A 17,307-nucleotide genomic window follows, 5' to 3' on the forward strand; every position below is an offset into this window, starting at 1 on the left:
TGGAAAACATTTTGAAAAGTTATATTGCAACAGAAGCCCAGCCTTAAAAAAGTGGATTTCACTTCTAAATGATTACACGAGGAAGGAAAGGAGACCAGATGCAAAAAAGGTGCTGTGGCTTAGTTGGTTAAAGCGCCTGTCTAGTAAACAGGAGATCCTGAGTTAGAATCTCAGCAGCGCATGTCTGCTTTTTTTCGACCAATCTGTCTCCCCAATATTAAAACTTTGTACAAAGATTGCTATTTCATGCTATTTAGAAGCACAGTCAGGCTTGATATGTTGGCAAAGCATCCAAGAACTCTGGACTCCACTACCTTAGAGTCATATTGCCCAAGGTTGCGATGCCATCAGAAATAGCACATATTAGAATGAGCAATTCATATTTCCTGCTTAATTTTTTGTAAAAGAAGCAAAGGTACGCCTGAACAGGGACTTGAACCCTGGACCCTCAGATTAAAAGTCTGATGCTCTACCGACTGAGCTATCCATGCACATGGATCACTGCCATTTGAAACTTGATTTTCACTCTACAGCACCTCCATACATGGCTACCTCACTGGTCAATAAAGGAAATGAATTACTAGTGCATTACACACATTTTGACACTGGAGACATAACTTTTTTCAGTCATTCCGTATCCAGATATAGAGATTTGCAGCATCTAGGACTTTAATGTTCACCCACTTACGGATTTGAATGTTTTGCCACATTCATGAGTGCAAACTTGCTCCCCAGTAAATACGAACATGTGCTCCTCAATGCACACACAGGGCAATGCAGTCCACTCTAAATCGACGATTAATGACATGCTCGTTTTGTGCAATGGAGTTTCAGTCAATTGGAAAACATTTTGAAAAGTTATATTGCAACAGAAGCCCAGCCTTAAAAAAGTGGATTTCACTTCTAAATGATTACATGAGGAAGGAAAGGAGACCAGATGCAAAAAAGGTGCTGTGGCTTAGTTGGTTAAAGCGCCTGTCTAGTAAACAGGAGAACCTGAGTTAGAATCTCAGCAGCGCCTGTCTGCTTTTTTTCGACCAATCTGTCTCCCCAATATTAAAACTTTGTACAAAGATTGCTATTTCATGCTATTTAGAAGCACAGTCAGGCTTGATATGTTGGCAAAGCATCCAAGAACTCTGGACTCCACTACCTTAGAGTCATATTGCCCAAGGTTGCGATGCCATCAGAAATAGCACATATTAGAATGAGCAATTCATATTTCCTGCTTAATTTTTTGTAAAAGAAGCAAAGGTACGCCTGAACAGGGACTTGAACCCTGGACCCTCAGATTAAAAGTCTGATGCTCTACCGACTGAGCTATCCATGCACATGGATCACTGCCATTTGAAACTTGATTTTCACTCTACAGCACCTCCATACATGGCTACCTCACTGGTCAATAAAGGAAATGAATTACTAGTGCATTACACACATTTTGACACTGGAGACATAACTTTTTTCAGTCATTCCGTATCCAGATATAGAGATTTGCAGCATCTAGGACTTTAATGTTCACCCACTTACGGATTTGAATGTTTTGCCACATTCATGAGTGCAAACTTGCTCCTCAGTAAATACGAACATGTGCTCCTCAATGCACACACTGGGCAATGCAGTCCACTCTAAATCGACGATTAATGACATGCTCGTTTTGTGCAATGGAGTTTCAGTCAATTGGAAAACATTTTGAAAAGTTATATTGCAACAGAAGCCCAGCCTTAAAAAAGTGGATTTCACTTCTAAATGATTACACGAGGAAGGAAAGGAGACCAGATGCAAAAAAGGTGCTGTGGCTTAGTTGGTTAAAGCGCCTGTCTAGTAAACAGGAGATCCTGAGTTAGAATCTCAGCAGCGCATGTCTGCTTTTTTTCGACCAATCTGTCTCCCCAATATTAAAACTTTGTACAAAGATTGCTATTTCATGCTATTTAGAAGCACAGTCAGGCTTGATATGTTGGCAAAGCATCCAAGAACTCTGGACTCCACTACCTTAGAGTCATATTGCCCAAGGTTGCGATGCCATCAGAAATAGCACATATTAGAATGAGCAATTCATATTTCCTGCTTAATTTTTTGTAAAAGAAGCAAAGGTACGCCTGAACAGGGACTTGAACCCTGGACCCTCAGATTAAAAGTCTGATGCTCTACCGACTGAGCTATCCATGCACATGGACCACTGCCGTTTGAAACTTGATTTTCACTCTACAGCACCTCCATACATGGCTACCTCACTGGTCAATAAAGGAAATGAATTACTAGTGCATTACACACATTTTGACACTGGAGACATAACTTTTTTCAGTCATTCCGTATCCAGATATAGAGATTTGCAGCATCTAGGACTTTAATGTTCACCCACTTACGGATTTGAATGTTTTGCCACATTCATGAGTGCAAACTTGCTCCCCAGTAAATACGAACATGTGCTCCTCAATGCACACACTGGGCAATGCAGTCCACTCTAAATCGACGATTAATGACATGCTCGTTTTGTGCAATGGAGTTTCAGTCAATTGGAAAACATTTTGAAAAGTTATATTGCAACAGAAGCCCAGCCTTAAAAAAGTGGATTTCACTTCTAAATGATTACACGAGGAAGGAAAGGAGACCAGATGCAAAAAAGGTGCTGTGGCTTAGTTGGTTAAAGCGCCTGTCTAGTAAACAGGAGATCCTGAGTTAGAATCTCAGCAGCGCATGTCTGCTTTTTTTCGACCAATCTGTCTCCCCAATATTAAAACTTTGTACAAAGATTGCTATTTCATGCTATTTAGAAGCACAGTCAGGCTTGATATGTTGGCAAAGCATCCAAGAACTCTGGACTCCACTACCTTAGAGTCATATTGCCCAAGGTTGCGATGCCATCAGAAATAGCACATATTAGAATGAGCAATTCATATTTCCTGCTTAATTTTTTGTAAAAGAAGCAAAGGTACGCCTGAACAGGGACTTGAACCCTGGACCCTCAGATTAAAAGTCTGATGCTCTACCGACTGAGCTATCCAGTCACAGGGATCACTGCCCATTTGAAACTTGATTTTCACTCTACAGCACCTCCATACATGGCTACCTCACTGGTCAATAAAGGAAATGAATTACTAGTGCATTACACACATTTTGACACTGGAGACATAACTTTTTTCAGTCATTCCGTATCCAGATATAGAGATTTGCAGCATCTAGGACTTTAATGTTCACCCACTTACGGATTTGAATGTTTTGCCACATTCATGAGTGCAAACTTGCTCCCCAGTAAAGACGAACATGTGCTCCTCAATGCACACACTGGGCAATGCAGTCCACTCTAAATCGACGATTAATGACATGCTCGTTTTGTGCAATGGAGTTTCAGTCAATTGGAAAACATTTTGAAAAGTTATATTGCAACAGAAGCCCAGCCTTAAAAAAGTGGATTTCACTTCTGATTGATTACATGAGGAAGGAAAGGAGACCAGATGCAAAAAAGGGGCTGTGGCTTAGTTGGTTAAAGCGCCTGTCTAGTAAACAGGAGATCCTGAGTTCGAATCTCAGCAGCGCCTGTCTGCTTTTTTTTCGACCAATCTGTCTCCCCAATATTAAAACTTTGTACAAAGATTGCTATTTCATGCTATTTAGAAGCACAGTCAGGCTTGAAATGTTGGCAAAGCATCCAAGAACTCTGGACTCCACTACCTTAGAGTCATATTGCCCAAGGTTGCGATGCCATCAGAAACAGCACATATTAGAATGAGCAATTCATATTTCCTGCTTAATTTTTTGTAAAAGAAGCAAAGGTACGCCTGAACAGGGACTTGAACCCTGGACCCTCAGATTAAAAGTCTGATGCTCTACCGACTGAGCTATCCAGGCACAGGGATCACTGCCCATTTGAAACTTGATTTTCACTCTACAGCACCTCCATACATGGCTACCTCACTGGTCAATAAAGGAAATGAATTACTAGTGCATTACACACATTTCGACACTGGAGACATAACTTTTTTCAGTCATTCCGTATCCAGATATAGAGATTTGCAGCATCTAGGACTTTAATGTTCACCCACTTACGGATTTGAATGTTTTGCCACATTCATGAGTGCAAACTTGCTCCCCAGTAAATACGAACATGTGCTCCTCAATGCACACACTGGGCAATGCAGTCCACTCTAAATCGACGATTAATGACATGCTCGTTTTGTGCAATGGAGTTTCAGTCAATTGGAAAACATTTTGAAAAGTTATATTGCAACAGAAGCCCAGCCTTAAAAAAGTGGATTTCACTTCTAAATGATTACATGAGGAAGGAAAGGAGACCAGATGCAAAAAAGGTGCTGTGGCTTAGTTGGTTAAAGCGCCTGTCTAGTAAACAGGAGATCCTGAGTTAGAATCTCAGCAGCGCCTGTCTGCTTTTTTTCGACCAATCTGTCTCCCCAATATTAAAACTTTGTACAAAGATTGCTATTTCATGCTATTTAGAAGCACAGTCAGGCTTGATATGTTGGCAAAGCATCCAAGAACTCTGGACTCCACTACCTTAGAGTCATATTGCCCAAGGTTGCGATGCCATCAGAAATAGCACATATTAGAATGAGCAATTCATATTTCCTGCTTAATTTTTTGTAAAAGAAGCAAAGGTACGCCTGAACAGGGACTTGAACCCTGGACCCTCAGATTAAAAGTCTGATGCTCTACCGACTGAGCTATCCATGCACATGGATCACTGCCATTTGAAACTTGATTTTCACTCTACAGCACCTCCATACATGGCTACCTCACTGGTCAATAAAGGAAATGAATTACTAGTGCATTACACACATTTTGACACTGGAGACATAACTTTTTTCAGTCATTCCGTATCCAGATATAGAGATTTGCAGCATCTAGGACTTTAATGTTCACCCACTTACGGATTTGAATGTTTTGCCACATTCATGAGTGCAAACTTGCTCCCCAGTAAATACGAACATGTGCTCCTCAATGCACACACTGGGCAATGCAGTCCACTCTAAATCGACGATTAATGACATGCTCGTTTTGTGCAATGGAGTTTCAGTCAATTGGAAAACATTTTGAAAAGTTATATTGCAACAGAAGCCCAGCCTTAAAAAAGTGGATTTCACTTCTAAATGATTACACGAGGAAGGAAAGGAGACCAGATGCAAAAAAGGTGCTGTGGCTTAGTTGGTTAAAGCGCCTGTCTAGTAAACAGGAGATCCTGAGTTAGAATCTCAGCAGCGCCTGGCTGCTTTTATTCGACCAATCTGTCTCCCCAATATTAAAACTTTGTACAAAGATTGCTATTTCATGCTATTTAGAAGCACAGTCAGGCTTGATATGTTGGCAAAGCATCCAAGAACTCTGGACTCCACTACCTTAGAGTCATATTGCCCAAGGTTGCGATGCCATCAGAAATAGCACATATTAGAATGAGCAATTCATATTTCCTGCTTAATTTTTTGTAAAAGAAGCAAAGGTACGCCTGAACAGGGACTTGAACCCTGGACCCTCAGATTAAAAGTCTGATGCTCTACCGACTGAGCTATCCATGCACATGGATCACTGCCATTTGAAACTTGATTTTCACTCTACAGCACCTCCATACATGGCTACCTCACTGGTCAATAAAGGAAATGAATTACTAGTGCATTACACACATTTTGACACTGGAGACATAACTTTTTTCAGTCATTCCGTATCCAGATATAGAGATTTGCAGCATCTAGGACTTTAATGTTCACCCACTTACGGATTTGAATGTTTTGCCACATTCATGAGTGCAAACTTGCTCCCCAGTAAATACGAACATGTGCTCCTCAATGCACACACTGGGCAATGCAGTCCACTCTAAATCGACGATTAATGACATGCTCGTTTTGTGCAATGGAGTTTCAGTCAATTGGAAAACATTTTGAAAAGTTATATTGCAACAGAAGCCCAGCCTTAAAAAAGTGGATTTCACTTCTAAATGATTACACGAGGAAGGAAAGGAGACCAGATGCAAAAAAGGTGCTGTGGCTTAGTTGGTTAAAGCGCCTGTCTAGTAAACAGGAGATCCTGAGTTAGAATCTCAGCAGCGCATGTCTGCTTTTTTTCGACCAATCTGTCTCCCCAATATTAAAACTTTGTACAAAGATTGCTATTTCATGCTATTTAGAAGCACAGTCAGGCTTGATATGTTGGCAAAGCATCCAAGAACTCTGGACTCCACTACCTTAGAGTCATATTGCCCAAGGTTGCGATGCCATCAGAAATAGCACATATTAGAATGAGCAATTCATATTTCCTGCTTAATTTTTTGTAAAAGAAGCAAAGGTACGCCTGAACAGGGACTTGAACCCTGGACCCTCAGATTAAAAGTCTGATGCTCTACCGACTGAGCTATCCATGCACATGGACCACTGCCATTTGAAACTTGATTTTCACTCTACAGCACCTCCATACATGGCTACCTCACTGGTCAATAAAGGAAATGAATTACTAGTGCATTACACACATTTTGACACTGGAGACATAACTTTTTTCAGTCATTCCGTATCCAGATATAGAGATTTGCAGCATCTAGGACTTTAATGTTTAATGAGACCAGATGCAAAAAAGGTGCTGTGGCTTAGTTGGTTAAAGCGCCTGTCTAGTAAACAGGAGATCCTGAGTTAGAATCTCAGCAGCGCATGTCTGCTTTTTTTCGACCAATCTGTCTCCCCAATATTAAAACTTTGTACAAAGATTGCTATTTCATGCTATTTAGAAGCACAGTCAGGCTTGATATGTTGGCAAAGCATCCAAGAACTCTGGACTCCACTACCTTAGAGTCATATTGCCCAAGGTTGCGATGCCATCAGAAATAGCACATATTAGAATGAGCAATTCATATTTCCTGCTTAATTTTTTGTAAAAGAAGCAAAGGTACGCCTGAACAGGGACTTGAACCCTGGACCCTCAGATTAAAAGTCTGATGCTCTACCGACTGAGCTATCCAGTCACAGGGATCACTGCCCATTTGAAACTTGATTTTCACTCTACAGCACCTCCATACATGGCTACCTCACTGGTCAATAAAGGAAATGAATTACTAGTGCATTACACACATTTTGACACTGGAGACATAACTTTTTTCAGTCATTCCGTATCCAGATATAGAGATTTGCAGCATCTAGGACTTTAATGTTCACCCACTTACGGATTTGAATGTTTTGCCACATTCATGAGTGCAAACTTGCTCCCCAGTAAAGACGAACATGTGCTCCTCAATGCACACACTGGGCAATGCAGTCCACTCTAAATCGACGATTAATGACATGCTCGTTTTGTGCAATGGAGTTTCAGTCAATTGGAAAACATTTTGAAAAGTTATATTGCAACAGAAGCCCAGCCTTAAAAAAGTGGATTTCACTTCTGATTGATTACATGAGGAAGGAAAGGAGACCAGATGCAAAAAAGGGGCTGTGGCTTAGTTGGTTAAAGCGCCTGTCTAGTAAACAGGAGATCCTGAGTTCGAATCTCAGCAGCGCCTGTCTGCTTTTTTTTCGACCAATCTGTCTCCCCAATATTAAAACTTTGTACAAAGATTGCTATTTCATGCTATTTAGAAGCACAGTCAGGCTTGAAATGTTGGCAAAGCATCCAAGAACTCTGGACTCCACTACCTTAGAGTCATATTGCCCAAGGTTGCGATGCCATCAGAAACAGCACATATTAGAATGAGCAATTCATATTTCCTGCTTAATTTTTTGTAAAAGAAGCAAAGGTACGCCTGAACAGGGACTTGAACCCTGGACCCTCAGATTAAAAGTCTGATGCTCTACCGACTGAGCTATCCAGGCACAGGGATCACTGCCCATTTGAAACTTGATTTTCACTCTACAGCACCTCCATACATGGCTACCTCACTGGTCAATAAAGGAAATGAATTACTAGTGCATTACACACATTTCGACACTGGAGACATAACTTTTTTCAGTCATTCCGTATCCAGATATAGAGATTTGCAGCATCTAGGACTTTAATGTTCACCCACTTACGGATTTGAATGTTTTGCCACATTCATGAGTGCAAACTTGCTCCCCAGTAAATACGAACATGTGCTCCTCAATGCACACACTGGGCAATGCAGTCCACTCTAAATCGACGATTAATGACATGCTCGTTTTGTGCAATGGAGTTTCAGTCAATTGGAAAACATTTTGAAAAGTTATATTGCAACAGAAGCCCAGCCTTAAAAAAGTGGATTTCACTTCTAAATGATTACATGAGGAAGGAAAGGAGACCAGATGCAAAAAAGGTGCTGTGGCTTAGTTGGTTAAAGCGCCTGTCTAGTAAACAGGAGATCCTGAGTTAGAATCTCAGCAGCGCCTGTCTGCTTTTTTTCGACCAATCTGTCTCCCCAATATTAAAACTTTGTACAAAGATTGCTATTTCATGCTATTTAGAAGCACAGTCAGGCTTGATATGTTGGCAAAGCATCCAAGAACTCTGGACTCCACTACCTTAGAGTCATATTGCCCAAGGTTGCGATGCCATCAGAAATAGCACATATTAGAATGAGCAATTCATATTTCCTGCTTAATTTTTTGTAAAAGAAGCAAAGGTACGCCTGAACAGGGACTTGAACCCTGGACCCTCAGATTAAAAGTCTGATGCTCTACCGACTGAGCTATCCATGCACATGGATCACTGCCATTTGAAACTTGATTTTCACTCTACAGCACCTCCATACATGGCTACCTCACTGGTCAATAAAGGAAATGAATTACTAGTGCATTACACACATTTTGACACTGGAGACATAACTTTTTTCAGTCATTCCGTATCCAGATATAGAGATTTGCAGCATCTAGGACTTTAATGTTCACCCACTTACGGATTTGAATGTTTTGCCACATTCATGAGTGCAAACTTGCTCCCCAGTAAATACGAACATGTGCTCCTCAATGCACACACTGGGCAATGCAGTCCACTCTAAATCGACGATTAATGACATGCTCGTTTTGTGCAATGGAGTTTCAGTCAATTGGAAAACATTTTGAAAAGTTATATTGCAACAGAAGCCCAGCCTTAAAAAAGTGGATTTCACTTCTAAATGATTACACGAGGAAGGAAAGGAGACCAGATGCAAAAAAGGTGCTGTGGCTTAGTTGGTTAAAGCGCCTGTCTAGTAAACAGGAGATCCTGAGTTAGAATCTCAGCAGCGCCTGGCTGCTTTTATTCGACCAATCTGTCTCCCCAATATTAAAACTTTGTACAAAGATTGCTATTTCATGCTATTTAGAAGCACAGTCAGGCTTGATATGTTGGCAAAGCATCCAAGAACTCTGGACTCCACTACCTTAGAGTCATATTGCCCAAGGTTGCGATGCCATCAGAAATAGCACATATTAGAATGAGCAATTCATATTTCCTGCTTAATTTTTTGTAAAAGAAGCAAAGGTACGCCTGAACAGGGACTTGAACCCTGGACCCTCAGATTAAAAGTCTGATGCTCTACCGACTGAGCTATCCATGCACATGGATCACTGCCATTTGAAACTTGATTTTCACTCTACAGCACCTCCATACATGGCTACCTCACTGGTCAATAAAGGAAATGAATTACTAGTGCATTACACACATTTTGACACTGGAGACATAACTTTTTTCAGTCATTCCGTATCCAGATATAGAGATTTGCAGCATCTAGGACTTTAATGTTCACCCACTTACGGATTTGAATGTTTTGCCACATTCATGAGTGCAAACTTGCTCCCCAGTAAATACGAACATGTGCTCCTCAATGCACACACTGGGCAATGCAGTCCACTCTAAATCGACGATTAATGACATGCTCGTTTTGTGCAATGGAGTTTCAGTCAATTGGAAAACATTTTGAAAAGTTATATTGCAACAGAAGCCCAGCCTTAAAAAAGTGGATTTCACTTCTAAATGATTACACGAGGAAGGAAAGGAGACCAGATGCAAAAAAGGTGCTGTGGCTTAGTTGGTTAAAGCGCCTGTCTAGTAAACAGGAGATCCTGAGTTAGAATCTCAGCAGCGCATGTCTGCTTTTTTTCGACCAATCTGTCTCCCCAATATTAAAACTTTGTACAAAGATTGCTATTTCATGCTATTTAGAAGCACAGTCAGGCTTGATATGTTGGCAAAGCATCCAAGAACTCTGGACTCCACTACCTTAGAGTCATATTGCCCAAGGTTGCGATGCCATCAGAAATAGCACATATTAGAATGAGCAATTCATATTTCCTGCTTAATTTTTTGTAAAAGAAGCAAAGGTACGCCTGAACAGGGACTTGAACCCTGGACCCTCAGATTAAAAGTCTGATGCTCTACCGACTGAGCTATCCATGCACATGGACCACTGCCATTTGAAACTTGATTTTCACTCTACAGCACCTCCATACATGGCTACCTCACTGGTCAATAAAGGAAATGAATTACTAGTGCATTACACACATTTTGACACTGGAGACATAACTTTTTTCAGTCATTCCGTATCCAGATATAGAGATTTGCAGCATCTAGGACTTTAATGTTCACCCACTTACGGATTTGAATGTTTTGCAACATTCATGAGTGCAAACTTGCTCCCCAGTAAATACGAACATGTGCTCCTCAATGCACACACTGGGCAATGAGGTCCACTCTAAATCGACGATTAATGACATGCTCGTTTTGTGCAATGGAGTTTCAGTCAATTGGAAAACATTTTGAAAAGTTATATTGCAACAGAAGCCCAGCCTTAAAAAAGTGGATTTCACTTCTAAATGATTACACGAGGAAGGAAAGGAGACCAGATGCAAAAAAGGTGCTGTGGCTTAGTTGGTTAAAGCGCCTGTCTAGTAAACAGGAGATCCTGAGTTCGAATCTCAGCAGCGCATGTCTGCTTTTTTTCGACCAATCTGTCTCCCCAATATTAAAACTTTGTACAAAGATTGCTATTTCATGCTATTTAGAAGCACAGTCAGGCTTGATATGTTGGCAAAGCATCCAAGAACTCTGGACTCCACTACCTTAGAGTCATATTGCCCAAGGTTGCGATGCCATCAGAAATAGCACATATTAGAATGAGCAATTCATATTTCCTGCTTAATTTTTTGTAAAAGAAGCAAAGGTACGCCTGAACAGGGACTTGAACCCTGGACCCTCAGATTAAAAGTCTGATGCTCTACCGACTGAGCTATCCAGTCACAGGGATCACTGCCCATTTGAAACTTGATTTTCACTCTACAGCACCTCCATACATGGCTACCTCACTGGTCAATAAAGGAAATGAATTACTAGTGCATTACACACATTTTGACACTGGAGACATAACTTTTTTCAGTCATTCCGTATCCAGATATAGAGATTTGCAGCATCTAGGACTTTAATGTTCACCCACTTACGGATTTGAATGTTTTGCCACATTCATGAGTGCAAACTTGCTCCCCAGTAAATACGAACATGTGCTCCTCAATGCACACACTGGGCAATGCAGTCCACTCTAAATCGACGATTAATGACATGCTCGTTTTGTGCAATGGAGTTTCAGTCAATTGGAAAACATTTTGAAAAGTTATATTGCAACAGAAGCCCAGCCTTAAAAAAGTGGATTTCACTTCTAAATGATTACATGAGGAAGGAAAGGAGACCAGATGCAAAAAAGGTGCTGTGGCTTAGTTGGTTAAAGCGCCTGTCTAGTAAACAGGAGATCCTGAGTTAGAATCTCAGCAGCGCCTGTCTGCTTTTTTCTCGACCAATCTGTCTCCCCAATATTAAAACTTTGTACAAAGATTGCTATTTCATGCTATTTAGAAGCACAGTCAGGCTTGATATGTTGGCAAAGCATCCAAGAACTCTGGACTCCACTACCTTAGAGTCATATTGCCCAAGGTTGCGATGCCATCAGAAATAGCACATATTAGAATGAGCAATTCATATTTCCTGCTTAATTTTTTGTAAAAGAAGCAAAGGTACGCCTGAACAGGGACTTGAACCCTGGACCCTCAGATTAAAAGTCTGATGCTCTACCGACTGAGCTATCCATGCACATGGATCACTGCCATTTGAAACTTGATTTTCACTCTACAGCACCTCCATACATGGCTACCTCACTGGTCAATAAAGGAAATGAATTACTAGTGCATTACACACATTTTGACACTGGAGACATAACTTTTTTCAGTCATTCCGTATCCAGATATAGAGATTTGCAGCATCTAGGACTTTAATGTTCACCCACTTACGGATTTGAATGTTTTGCCACATTCATGAGTGCAAACTTGCTCCCCAGTAAATACGAACATGTGCTCCTCAATGCACACACTGGGCAATGCAGTCCACTCTAAATCGACGATTAATGACATGCTCGTTTTGTGCAATGGAGTTTCAGTCAATTGGAAAACATTTTGAAAAGTTATATTGCAACAGAAGCCCAGCCTTAAAAAAGTGGATTTCACTTCTAAATGATTACACGAGGAAGGAAAGGAGACCAGATGCAAAAAAGGTGCTGTGGCTTAGTTGGTTAAAGCGCCTGTCTAGTAAACAGGAGATCCTGAGTTAGAATCTCAGCAGCGCCTGTCTGCTTTTTTTCGACCAATCTGTCTCCCCAATATTAAAACTTTGTACAAAGATTGCTATTTCATGCTATTTAGAAGCACAGTCAGGCTTGGATATGTTGGCAAAGCATCCAAGAACTCTGGACTCCACTACCTTAGAGTCATATTGCCCAAGGTTGCGATGCCATCAGAAATAGCACATATTAGAATGAGCAATTCATATTTCCTGCTTAATTTTTTGTAAAAGAAGCAAAGGTACGCCTGAACAGGGACTTGAACCCTGGACCCTCAGATTAAAAGTCTGATGCTCTACCGACTGAGCTATCCAGGCACAGGGATCACTGCCCATTTGAAACTTGATTTTCACTCTACAGCACCTCCATACATGGCTACCTCACTGGTCAATAAAGGAAATGAATTACTAGTGCATTACACACATTTTGACACTGGAGACATAACTTTTTTCAGTCATTCCGTATCCAGATATAGAGATTTGCAGCATCTAGGACTTTAATGTTCACCCACTTACGGATTTGAATGTTTTGCCACATTCATGAGTGCAAACTTGCTCCCCAGTAAAGACGAACATGTGCTCCTCAATGCACACACTGGGCAATGCAGTCCACTCTAAATCGACGATTAATGACATGCTCGTTTTGTGCAATGGAGTTTCAGTCAATTGGAAAACATTTTGAAAAGTTATATTGCAACAGAAGCCCAGCCTTAAAAAAGTGGATTTCACTTCTGATTGATTACATGAGGAAGGAAAGGAGACCAGATGCAAAAAAGGGGCTGTGGCTTAGTTGGTTAAAGCGCCTGTCTAGTAAACAGGAGATCCTGAGTTCGAATCTCAGCAGCGCCTGTCTGCTTTTTTTTCGACCAATCTGTCTCCCCAATATTAAAACTTTGTACAAAGATTGCTATTTCATGCTATTTAGAAGCACAGTCAGGCTTGAAATGTTGGCAAAGCATCCAAGAACTCTGGACTCCACTACCTTAGAGTCATATTGCCCAAGGTTGCGATGCCATCAGAAACAGCACATATTAGAATGAGCAATTCATATTTCCTGCTTAATTTTTTGTAAAAGAAGCAAAGGTACGCCTGAACAGGGACTTGAACCCTGGACCCTCAGATTAAAAGTCTGATGATCTACCGACTGAGCTATCCAGGCACAGGGATCAATGCCCATTTGAAACTTGATTTTCACTCTACAGCACCTCCATACATGGCTACCTCACTGGTCAATAAAGGAAATGAATTACTAGTGCATTACACACATTTCGACACTGGAGACATAACTTTTTTCAGTCATTCCGTATCCAGATATAGAGATTTGCAGCATCTAGGACTTTAATGTTCACCCACTTACGGATTTGAATGTTTTGCCACATTCATGAGTGCAAACTTGCTCCCCAGTAAATACGAACATGTGCTCCTCAATGCACACACTGGGCAATGCAGTCCACTCTAAATCGACGATTAATGACATGCTCGTTTTGTGCAATGGAGTTTCAGTCAATTGGAAAACATTTTGAAAAGTTATATTGCAACAGAAGCCCAGCCTTAAAAAAGTGGATTTCACTTCTGATTGATTACATGAGGAAGGAAAGGAGACCAGATGCAAAAAAGGGGCTGTGGCTTAGTTGGTTAAAGCGCCTGTCTAGTAAACAGGAGATCCTGAGTTCGAATCTCAGCAGCGCCTGTCTGCTTTTTTTTCGACCAATCTGTCTCCCCAATATTAAAACTTTGTACAAAGATTGCTATTTCATGCTATTTAGAAGCACAGTCAGGCTTGAAATGTTGGCAAAGCATCCAAGAACTCTGGACTCCACTACCTTAGAGTCATATTGCCCAAGGTTGCGATGCCATCAGAAACAGCACATATTAGAATGAGCAATTCATATTTCCTGCTTAATTTTTTGTAAAAGAAGCAAAGGTACGCCTGAACAGGGACTTGAACCCTGGACCCTCAGATTAAAAGTCTGATGCTCTACCGACTGAGCTATCCAGGCACAGGGATCACTGCCCATTTGAAACTTGATTTTCACTCTACAGCACCTCCATACATGGCTACCTCACTGGTCAATAAAGGAAATGAATTACTAGTGCATTACACACATTTTGACACTGGAGACATAACTTTTTTCAGTCATTCCGTATCCAGATATAGAGATTTGCAGCATCTAGGACTTTAATGTTCACCCACTTACGGATTTGAATGTTTTGCCACATTCATGAGTGCAAACTTGCTCCCCAGTAAATACGAACATGTGCTCCTCAATGCACACACTGGGCAATGCAGTCCACTCTAAATCGACGATTAATGACATGCTCGTTTTGTGCAATGGAGTTTCAGTCAATTGGAAAACATTTTGAAAAGTTATATTGCAACAGAAGCCCAGCCTTAAAAAAGTGGATTTCACTTCTGATTGATTACATGAGGAAGGAAAGGAGACCAGATGCAAAAAAGGGGCTGTGGCTTAGTTGGTTAAAGCGCCTGTCTAGTAAACAGGAGATCCTGAGTTCGAATCTCAGCAGCGCCTGTCTGCTTTTTTTTCGACCAATCTGTCTCCCCAATATTAAAACTTTGTACAAAGATTGCTATTTCATGCTATTTAGAAGCACAGTCAGGCTTGAAATGTTGGCAAAGCATCCAAGAACTCTGGACTCCACTACCTTAGAGTCATATTGCCCAAGGTTGCGATGCCATCAGAAACAGCACATATTAGAATGAGCAATTCATATTTCCTGCTTAATTTTTTGTAAAAGAAGCAAAGGTACGCCTGAACAGGGACTTGAACCCTGGACCCTCAGATTAAAAGTCTGATGCTCTACCGACTGAGCTATCCAGGCACAGGGATCACTGCCCATTTGAAACTTGATTTTCACTCTACAGCACCTCCATACATGGCTACCTCACTGGTCAATAAAGGAAATGAATTACTAGTGCATTACACACATTTTGACACTGGAGACATAACTTTTTTCAGTCATTCCGTATCCAGATATAGAGATTTGCAGCATCTAGGACTTTAATGTTCACCCACTTACGGATTTGAATGTTTTGCCACATTCATGAGTGCAAACTTGCTCCCCAGTAAATACGAACATGTGCTCCTCAATGCACACACTGGGCAATGCAGTCCACTCTAAATCGACGATTAATGACATGCTCGTTTTGTGCAATGGAGTTTCAGTCAATTGGAAAACATTTTGAAAAGTTATATTGCAACAGAAGCCCAGCCTTAAAAAAGTGGATTTCACTTCTAAATGATTACATGAGGAAGGAAAGGAGACCAGATGCAAAAAAGGTGCTGTGGCTTAGTTGGTTAAAGCGCCTGTCTAGTAAACAGGAGATCCTGAGTTCGAATCTCAGCAGCGCCTGTCTGCTTTTTTTCGACCAATCTGTCTCCCCAATATTAAAACTTTGTACAAAGATTGCTATTTCATGCTATTTAGAAGCACAGTCAGGCTTCATATGTTGGCAAAGCATCCAAGAACTCTGGACTCCACTACCTTAGAGTCATATTGCCCAAGGTTGCGATGCCATCAGAAATAGCACATATTAGAATGAGCAATTCATATTTCCTGCTTAATTTTTTGTAAAAGAAGCAAAGGTACACCTGAACAGGGACTTGAACCCTGGACCCTCAGATTAAAAGTCTGATGCTCTACCGACTGAGCTATCCAGGCACATGGATCACTGCCATTTGAAACTTGATTTTCACTCTACAGCACCTCCATACATGGCTACCTCACTGGTCAATAAAGGAAATGAATTACTAGTGCATTACACACATTTTGACACTGGAGACATAACTTTTTTCAGTCATTCCGTATCCAGATATAGAGATTTGCAGCATCTAGGACTTTAATGTTCACCCACTTACGGATTTGAATGTTTTGCCACATTCATGAGTGCAAACTTGCTCCCCAGTAAATACGAACATGTGCTCCTCAATGCACACACAGGGCAATGCAGTCCACTCTAAATCGACGATTAATGACATGCTCGTTTTGTGCAATGGAGTTTCAGTCAATTGGAAAACATTTTGAAAAGTTATATTGCAACAGAAGCCCAGCCTTAAAAAAGTGGATTTCACTTCTAAATGATTACATGAGGAAGGAAAGGAGACCAGATGCAAAAAAGGTGCTGTGGCTTAGTTGGTTAAAGCGCCTGTCTAGTAAACAGGAGATCCTGAGTTAGAATCTCAGCAGCGCCTGTCTGCTTTTTTTCGACCAATCTGTCTCCCCAATATTAAAACTTTGTACAAAGATTGCTATTTCATGCTATTTAGAAGCACAGTCAGGCTTGATATGTTGGCAAAGCATCCAAGAACTCTGGACTCCACTACCTTAGAGTCATATTGCCCAAGGTTGCGATGCCATCAGAAATAGCACATATTAGAATGAGCAATTCATATTTCCTGCTTAATTTTTTGTAAAAGAAGCAAAGGTACGCCTGAACAGGGACTTGAACCATGGACCCTCAGATTAAAAGTCTGATGCTCTACCGACTGAGCTATCCATGCACATGGATCACTGCCATTTGAAACTTGATTTTCACTCTACAGCACCTCCATACATGGCTACCTCACTGGTCAATAAAGGAAATGAATTACTAGTGCATTACACACATTTTGACACTGGAGACATAACTTTTTTCAGTCATTCCGTATCCAGATATAGAGATTTGCAGCATCTAGGACTTTAATGTTCACCCACTTACGGATTTGAATGTTTTGCCACATTCATGAGTGCAAACTTGCTCCCCAGTAAATACGAACATGTGCTCCTCAA

The 17,307-nt window shown here is 40.9% G+C and overlaps 1 non-coding gene across 1 annotated transcript; it reads left to right on the forward strand.

Annotated features, from left to right (window-relative positions):
- The first annotated feature begins 15,817 nt into the window (after positions 1 to 15,817).
- On the forward strand, positions 15,818 to 15,891 carry TRNAT-AGU (transfer RNA threonine (anticodon AGU)). The gene has a single exon. It is a non-coding gene; the product is annotated as a tRNA-Thr (tRNA).
- Positions 15,892 to 17,307: the final 1,416 nt, after the last annotated feature.

The sequence above is a fragment of the Ambystoma mexicanum genome, unplaced genomic scaffold (genome assembly GCF_040938575.1).
Source record: "Ambystoma mexicanum isolate Mex_15411 unplaced genomic scaffold, UKY_AmexF1_1 Mex_scaf1, whole genome shotgun sequence".
In the NCBI taxonomy this organism is placed as follows: Eukaryota; Metazoa; Chordata; class Amphibia; order Caudata; family Ambystomatidae; genus Ambystoma; species Ambystoma mexicanum.